We start from the raw sequence: 8,854 nt of genomic DNA on the forward strand, positions 1-8,854 counted from the left end.
CTTCTCTACCCAACTCTGTGAATCTCTTTGGGTGTTCTAGGCTGTGGAGAACACTTTGGGAACTGAATACTGGCTAGATCTGTCTCTCTCCTTTTGACTCTCCCACTTCTCCTCCTGGTCACCTCTATCTCCTTCCTCCCTCTTCTCTTCTCTATGGAACTCAGTGAACCTCTCTGAGTGCTCCAGACTGTGGAGAGCACATAGGGAATTAATTAATGGCTAGATTGCTCTCTCCCCTTTTGATTTCCTCTCTTCTCCTCCTAGTCACCTCTATCTCCCTCCTTCCTCTTCTCTTCTCCAAGTAACTCTGTGAAGCTCTCTGGGTATCCCTCACCGTGGAGAATCTTTTCACCATTAACCTAGATATTTTATCATTGGGGCTGTGTGGATGGAGAAGTCATGAGGCTACTGTAAGAATAAGATTGAAAGCCAGAGGCAGGAAGCTTAAATCCAAAACTTGAGAACACCAGAAAACTCTTGACTCCAGGGAAAATTAATCAACAAGAGCTCATCCAAAAGCCTCCATACCTACACTTAAACCAAGCTCCAGGGAAGAGCCAACAAGTTTCAAAGCAAGATATACCAAGCTAATTCTCCAACAACACAGGAACATAACCCTAAGCATTAAAATACAGGCAGCCAAAAGTCACACCAAACCCATAGACACCTCAAAACTCACTACTGGACACTTTATTGCACTCCAGAGAGAAAAGATCCAGCTCCACCCACCAGAACGCCAACACAAGATTCCCTAACCAAGAAACCTTGACAAGCCACTCATCCAACCCCACCCACAAGGAGGAACCTCCACAATAAGGAGGAACCACAAACTTCCAGCATATAGAAAGGCCACCCCAAACACAGCAATCTAAACAAGACGAAAAGGCAGAGAAATATTTAGCAGGTAAAGGGACATCTAAATGCCCACCAAACCAACAAAAGAGGGGAGCTAGTGAGTCCACCTGAAAAAAAATTCAGAATAATGATAGTAAAAATGTTCTAAAATCTTGAAAACAAAATGGAGATACAGATAAATAGTCTGGAGAAAAGGGTTAATAAAATGCAAGAATTGCTTAACAAGGACCTAAAAAATAAAAAAGAGTCAATCAATTTTAAAAAATGCAATAACTGAGATAAAAAACCCTCTGGAGGGAACCAACAGTAGAATAACTGAGGCAGAAGAAAGGATAAGTGAGGTGGAAGATAGAATGGTGGAAATAAATGAAACATAGAGGAGAAAAGAAAAAAGAATTAAAAGAAATGAAGACAACCTCAGAGACTTCTGGGACAATGGCAAACACTCCAGCATTTGAATCATAGAAGTCCTAGAAGAAGAATAAGACAAAAAGAAAGGCCATGAGAAAATACTTGAGGAGATAATAGTTGAAAGCTTACCTAAAATGGGGAAGGAAATAGTCACCCAAGTCCAAGAAACCCAGAGAGTCCCAAACAGGATATCCCAAGGTGAAACACTCAAAGACACATATTAATCAAATTAATGAAGATCAAACACAAAGAACAAATATTAAAAGCAGCAAGGGAGATACAATAAATAACACACAAGGGGATTCCCATAAGGATAACAGCTGATCTATCAATAGAAACTCTTCAGGCCAGAAGAGAATGACAGGACATACTTAAATTGATGAAAGAGAAAAGCCAACAACCCAGATTACTGTACCCAGTAAGAATCTCATTCAAATATGAAGGAGAAATCAAAAGCTTTAAAGACAAGCAAAAGCTGAGAGAATTCAGCACCACCAAACCAGCTCTTCAACAAATGCTAAAGGATCTTCTCTAGACAAAAACACAGAAAATGTATATAAACTCGAACCCAAAACAGCAAAGTAAATGGCAATGGGATAATATTTATCAATAATTACCTTAAATGTAAATGGGTTGAATGTTCCAACCAAAAGACAAAGACTGGCTGAATGAATACAAAAACAAGACCCCTATATATGCTGTCTACAAGAGACTCATATCAAAACAAGGGACACATGAAGACTGAAAGTGAAGGGCTGGAAAGAGATATTTCATAAAAAGGGAGACAAAAAGAAAGCAGGAGCATCAATACTCATATCAGATAATATAGACTTTAAAACAAAGGCTATGAAAAGAGACAAAGAAGGACACTACATAATGATCAAAGGATCAATCCAAGAAGAAGATATAACAATTATAAATATATATACACCCAACATAGGAGCACTGCAATATGTAAGGCAAATGCTAACAAGTATGAAAGGGGAAATTGACAATAACACAATAATAGTGGGAGACTTTAATACCCCACTCATACCTATGGATAGATCAACTAAACAGAAAATTAGCAAAGAAATACAAAATTTAAATGATACAATGGACCAGTTAGATCTAAGTGGCATCAATAGGACATTTCACCCAAAAACAATGAATTTCTCCTTTTTCTCAAGTGCACATGGAACGTTCTCCAGGATAGATCACATCCTGGGCCATAAATCTAGCCTTGGTAAATTCAAAAACATTGAAATCATTCCAAGCATCTTTTCTGATTACAGTGTGGTAAAATTAGATGTCAACTATGGGGGGGGGGGGAAGCTATTAAAAATACCAACATATGGAGACTAAACAACACGCTTCTGAAAAACCAACAAACCAGAGAAGAAATAAAAAAATAATAAAAATATGCATAGAAATGAATGACAATGAAAACACAACAACCTAAAGCATATGGGATTCAGTAAAAGCAGTGCTAATGGGAAGTTTCATAGCAATACAAGCTTACCTCAAGAAACAAGAGAAAAATTAGAAAAATCAAATAAATAGTCTAACCCTAAACCTTAAGCAACTAGAAAAAGAAAAAATGAAGAACCCCAGGTCAGTAGAAGGAAAGAAATCAGAAAAATTAGGGCAGAAATAAATGAAAAAGAAACAAAGGAAACCACAGCAAAAATAGACAGCTACAAGCTGGTTCTTTGAGAAGATAAATACAATAGATAAACCATTAACCAGATAATCAAGAATCAAAGGGAGAAGAATCAAATCAACAAAATTAGAAAAGAAAATGGAGAGATCACAACAGACAACACAGAAATACAAAGGATCATAAGTGACTACTACCAGCAACTATATGCCAGTAAAATGGACAACTTGGAAGAAATGGACAAATTACTAGAAAAGTATAACTTTCCAAAACTGAACCAGGAAGAAATTGAAAATCTTAACAGACTCATCACAAGCACAAAATCGAAACTGTAATCAGAAATCTTCCAACAAACAAAAGCCCAGGATCAGACGGCTTCACAGCTGAATTCTACCAAAAATTTAGAGAAGAGCTAACACCTATCCTACTCAAACTCTTCCAGAAAATTTCAGAAGAAGGTAAACTTCCAAACTCATTCTATGAGGCCACCATCACCCTAATACCAAAACAAGACAAAGATGCCACACACAAAAAAGAAAACTACAGGTCAGCATCACTAAAGAACATAGATGCAAAAATCCTTAACAAAATTCTAGCAAACAGAATCCAACAACATATTTCAAAGATCACACATCATGACCAAGTGGGCTTTATCCCAAGGATGCAAGGATTCTTTAATATTTGGAAATCAATCAATGTGATACACCACATTAACAAATTTAAAGGTAAAAACCTAATGATTATCTCAATAGATGCAGAGAAAGACTGACAAAATTCAACATCCATTTATGATTAAAACCTTCCATAAAACAGGCATAGAAGGAACATACCTCAACATAATAAAAGCCATATATGATAAACTCACAGCAAACATTATCCTCAATGGTGGAACATTGAAAACATTTCTCCTAAAGTCAGGAACAAGGCAAGGGTGCCCACTCTCACCACTACTATTCAACATAGTTTTGGAAGTTTTAGCCACAGCAATCAGATTAGAAAAAGAAATAAAAGGAATCCAGATTGGAAAAGAAGAAGTAAAACTCTCACTGTTTGCGGATGACACGATCCTCACACAGAAAAACCTAAAGACTCCATCAGAAAATTACTAGAGTTAATCAATGAATATATTAAGTTGCAAGATATAAAATTAACACACAGAAATCCCTTACATTCCTATACACCAACAATGAGAAAACAGAAAGAGAAATTAAGGGAACAATTCCATTCACCATTGCAACGAAAAGAATAAAATACTTAGGAATATATCTACCTAAAGAAAGAAAAGACCTATATATAGAAAACTATAAAACAGATGAAATAAATCAAAGATGACACAAATAGATAGAGAAATATACCATGTTTATGAATCAGAAGAATCAATATAGTGAAAATAAGTATACTACCCAAAGCAATCTATAGATTCATTCCAAGCCCTAGCAAGCTACCAACAGTATTTTTCAGAGAACTAGAACAAATAATTTCACAATTTGTATAGGAATACCAAAAACTCGAATAGCCAAAGCAATCTTAAGAAAGAAGAATGGAACTGGAGGAATCAATCTGCATGACTTCAGAGTATACTACAAAGCCACAGTCATCAAGACAATATGGTACTTGCACAAAGGCAGAAATATAGATCAACGGAACAAAATAGAAAGCCCAGAGATAAATTCACTCATCTTATCTTTGACAAAGGAGGGAAGAATATACAATGGCGAAAAGATAATATCTTAATGAGTGGTGCTTGGAAAACTGGTCAACCACTTGTAAAAGAATGAAACTAGAACAATTTGTAACACCATACATAAAAATAAACTCAAAATGGAATAAATATCTAAACATAAGACCAGAAACTATAAACTTTTAGAGGAAAAAATAAGCAAAACACTCTCTGACATAAATCACAGCAGGATCCTCTATGATCCACCTCCCAGAGTAATGGAAATGAAATAAAAATAAACAAATGGGGCCTAATTAAACTTACATGCTTTTGCACAATGAAGTAAACTATAAGCAAAGTGAAAAGACAGCCTTCAGAATGGGAGAAAATAATAGAAACAGAAGGAACTGACAAAGAGTCAATCTCCAAAATATACAAGCAGCTCATGCAGCTCAATTCCAGAAAAATAAATGAACTAAGCAAAAAATGGGCCAAAGAACTAAACAGACATTTCTCCAAAGAAGACATCAGATGGCTAACAAACCCATGAAAAGATACTCAACATCACTCATCAAAGAAATGCAAATCAAAACCACAATGAGGTACTATCTCATGCCAGTCAGAATGGCTGCTATCAAAAAGTCTACAAACAATAAATGTTGGAGAAGGTGGGGAGAAAAGGGAACCCTCTTACACTATTGGTGAGAATGCAAGCTAGTACAGCCCCTATGGAGAACAGTGTGGAGATTCCTTGAAAAACTGGAAATAGAACTGTCATATGTTCCAGCAATCCCAGTGCTGAGCATACTCACCGAGGAAACCAAAATTGAAGGAGATACATGTACCCCATTATTAATTGCAGCACTGTTGACAAGAGTCAGGACATGGAAGCAACCTAGATGTCCATCTGCAAATGAATGGGTAAGAAAGAAGTGGTACATATACACAATGGAATATTACTCAGATATTAAAAAGAATGCATTTGAATCAGTTCTAATGAGGTGGATGAAACTGAAGCCTATTATACAAAGTGAAGTAAGTCAGAAAGAAAAATATCAATACAGTGTATTAATGCATATATATGGAATTTAGAAAGATGGTAATGATGACCATATATGCGAGACAGCAAAAGAGACACAGATGTATAGAATAGTCTTTTGGACTCTGTGGGAGAATATTTGGGTGGGATGATTTGAGAAAATAGCATTGAAACATGTATATTATCATATGTGAAACAGATCATGAGTCCAGGTTCAATGCATGAGACAGGGTGCTCAGGGCTGGTGTACTGGGATGACCCTGAGGGATTGGATGAGGTGGGAGGTGGGAGGGAGGTTCAGGATGTGGAACACATGTACAACCATGGCTGATTCATGTCAATGTATGGCAAAAACCACTACAATATCGTAAAGTAATTAGCCTCCAATTGAAATAAATAAATTAATTAAAAATAAAAGAAATAAAAATCTAAGATCATGGCATCAGGTCCCATCACTTCATGGCAAATAATTGGGGAAAAAGTGGAAACAGAGACAGACTTTATTTTCTTGGGCTCCAAAAGCACTGTGGATGGTGACTGCAGCCACAAAATTAAAAGATGTTTGCTCCATGGAACAAAAGCTATGACACACTTAGGCAGTGGATTGAAAAGCAGAGCCTTTTCATGAAGATGGGATGCCTTTTTATGACAATGGAACTGAACGTGAAGAAGGAAGCCCCAGCCCCTTGTAAACCTGAAGACAAAGTGAAGACATTGAAGGCCAAGAAGGCAGTGTTGAAAGATGTCCACAGCCATATATATATATATATACATATATCCATATGTCACCCACCTTCTGGTGGCTGAAAACACTGCAGCTCAGGAGGCAGCCCCAATATCCTCGAATGAGCAACCCTAGGAGAAACAAACTTGACCACTATGCCATCATCAAATTCCCCCTTATCACCAAGTCAGCCATGGATAAAATAGGAGACAACAATACATTGGCATTCATTGTGGCTGTCAAGGCCAACAAGCATCAAATTAAACAGGCTGTGAAGAAACTCTGTGACATTGACATGGCTAAGGTTAATACCATGATCAGGCCTGATGGAAAGAAGAAGACATATGTTTGACTGGCTCCTGACTATGATGATGCTTTGGATGTTGCCAATAAAATTGGGGTCATCTAAACTGAGTCCAGCTGGCTAATTTCAAATATAAAACTTTTCACTATTAAAAAAAAAAGGCAGAGACATCAGTTTGCCAACAAAGGTCCATATAAGTCAAAGCTGTGGTTTTTCCAGTAGTCATGTACAGATGTGAGAGTTAGAGCATAAAGAAGGATGAGCACCAAAGAATTGACGCTTTTGAACTGTGCTGGAGAAGACTCTTGAGAATCCTTTGGACAGCAAGGAGATCAAACCAGTCAATCTTAAAGGAAACCAACCCTAAATATTCATGGAAGGACTGATGCTGAAGCTCAAGCTCCAATAATTTGGCCACCTGAATGGAAAAGCTGACTCACTGGGAAAGACTCCAATGCTGGGAAAGATTAAGGGCATGGGGAGAATGGGCTGACAGAGGATGAGATGGTTGAATGGCATCACTGACTCAATGACCATGAGTTTGAGCACACTCTAGGAGATAGTGAAGGACAGGGAAGCCTGGTGTGCTGTGGTGCATGGGGTCACAAAAAGTTGGACATGATTTAATGACTGTAGACAACAACATTAATAGAAGAAGGGACAAAAACTCATGATCATCTCAACAGATGCAGAAAATGCTTTTGGCAAAATTTAACACCATTTCATCATGAAGACACTGGATAAACAAGGAATCATAGGAAACTTCCTGAATTTTTAATGAGTTCCTATGAAAAATCTACAGATAATATCAGAAGTAATGGTGAAAGATTGAATGCTTACCCCCTAGTATCAAAAACAAGACTAGGATATCCACTTTTACCACTTCTATTCGAAAGTGTGCTTGACGTCTTAGTCATGGAAAATAGGGAAATAGAATTTCATATTGGAAATAAATGAGAAAAAATCTTTACTTGAAAATGACATGACTTTGTATATAGATAATCCTTAGGAATCATTTAAAAACAATTAGAACTAATACGGAATTTTAGCAAGGTGGCAGGATTCATGGTTAATATAGAAAAATCAATTGTGTTCCTATAGAGTAAGAAACAAACCAAAATTAAAACTGAGAAAACAGTTGCATTTGCAAGGTATATAAAGAACTGAAGTTAAAAAAAGAAGTGCAAGACATATACCTGGAAACTATGAAGCATCATTGAAGAAATTAAAGATCTAAATAAATTGAAAGATATCCTATGTTCGTGGATTGGAATACTTAATATTGTTAGGATGGCAATACTCCCCAAATTGATCTACAGATTCAGTGCAATCCTTATCAGAACCACAATTGCCTCTGCTACAGAATCTGACAAGCTGACCCTCATATTCACATGGAACCTCAAGGAATTGACAACAGCCAAATGATCTTGAAAACAGACAACAAAATTGATGGATTCACATTTACTGATTTCAAAACTTACTACAAAGCTGCAGTAATCAAGACAGTATTGGCATAAGGACAAACATAGATATCAGCTGAGTAGAATAGACAGTATAGAAATAAACCTATTTATCTATGGTCAGTGATTTTCACCAAGGATATCAAGACAATTCAAAACAGAAAGAATAGTCTTTTCAATAAATGGCATTGGAGCAACTGGTAATCTACCTGCATAAAAAGAAAACTGACAGAAAACAAAATTCTGTAAAGCAATCACCCTTCAATTAAAAAATAAATTAAAAAGAAAAGTGAACCCCTAACTCATTTATTTATAAAAATTAAAGATGTAAATATAAGAGCTAAAGGTATAAGATTCTTAGTAGAAGACATAGGTGTGAATCAGCATGCCCTTAGATTATACAGTGTTTTTATAAAGATATGAAAAAAGTTGGACACAACTGAGCAACTAAGCACACACACCAAAAATACAATAGCCAAGGAAAAAATAGATTAACTGGACAATATCAAAATTTAAAAAAAAAAAGTGCATGTCATTGGACATCATCAAGAAAGTGCATGGCCAACCTGTAGAATGAGTGAAAATATTTGTCAATCAGATATCTGATAATGAACATACTTATAATCCATATTATATAAAGAACTCTTACAACTTGATGAAAAGACAAAAAACTTCAAAAAATGGGCAAATTATCTGAATAAATATTTCTTCAAATAAGATAGACAATACATTCATGAAACTAGACTCAACAACATTAGATAT

At 36.1% G+C, this 8,854-nt stretch overlaps 1 pseudogene; it reads left to right on the forward strand.

Moving 5' to 3' along the window:
• Positions 1-6,255: 6,255 nt before the first annotated feature.
• LOC133051494 (large ribosomal subunit protein uL23-like) lies at positions 6,256-6,737 on the forward strand (annotated as a pseudogene).
• Positions 6,738-8,854: the final 2,117 nt, after the last annotated feature.

The sequence above is a fragment of the Dama dama genome, chromosome X, assembly GCF_033118175.1.
Source record: "Dama dama isolate Ldn47 chromosome X, ASM3311817v1, whole genome shotgun sequence".
Lineage (NCBI taxonomy): Eukaryota > Metazoa > Chordata > Mammalia > Artiodactyla > Cervidae > Dama > Dama dama.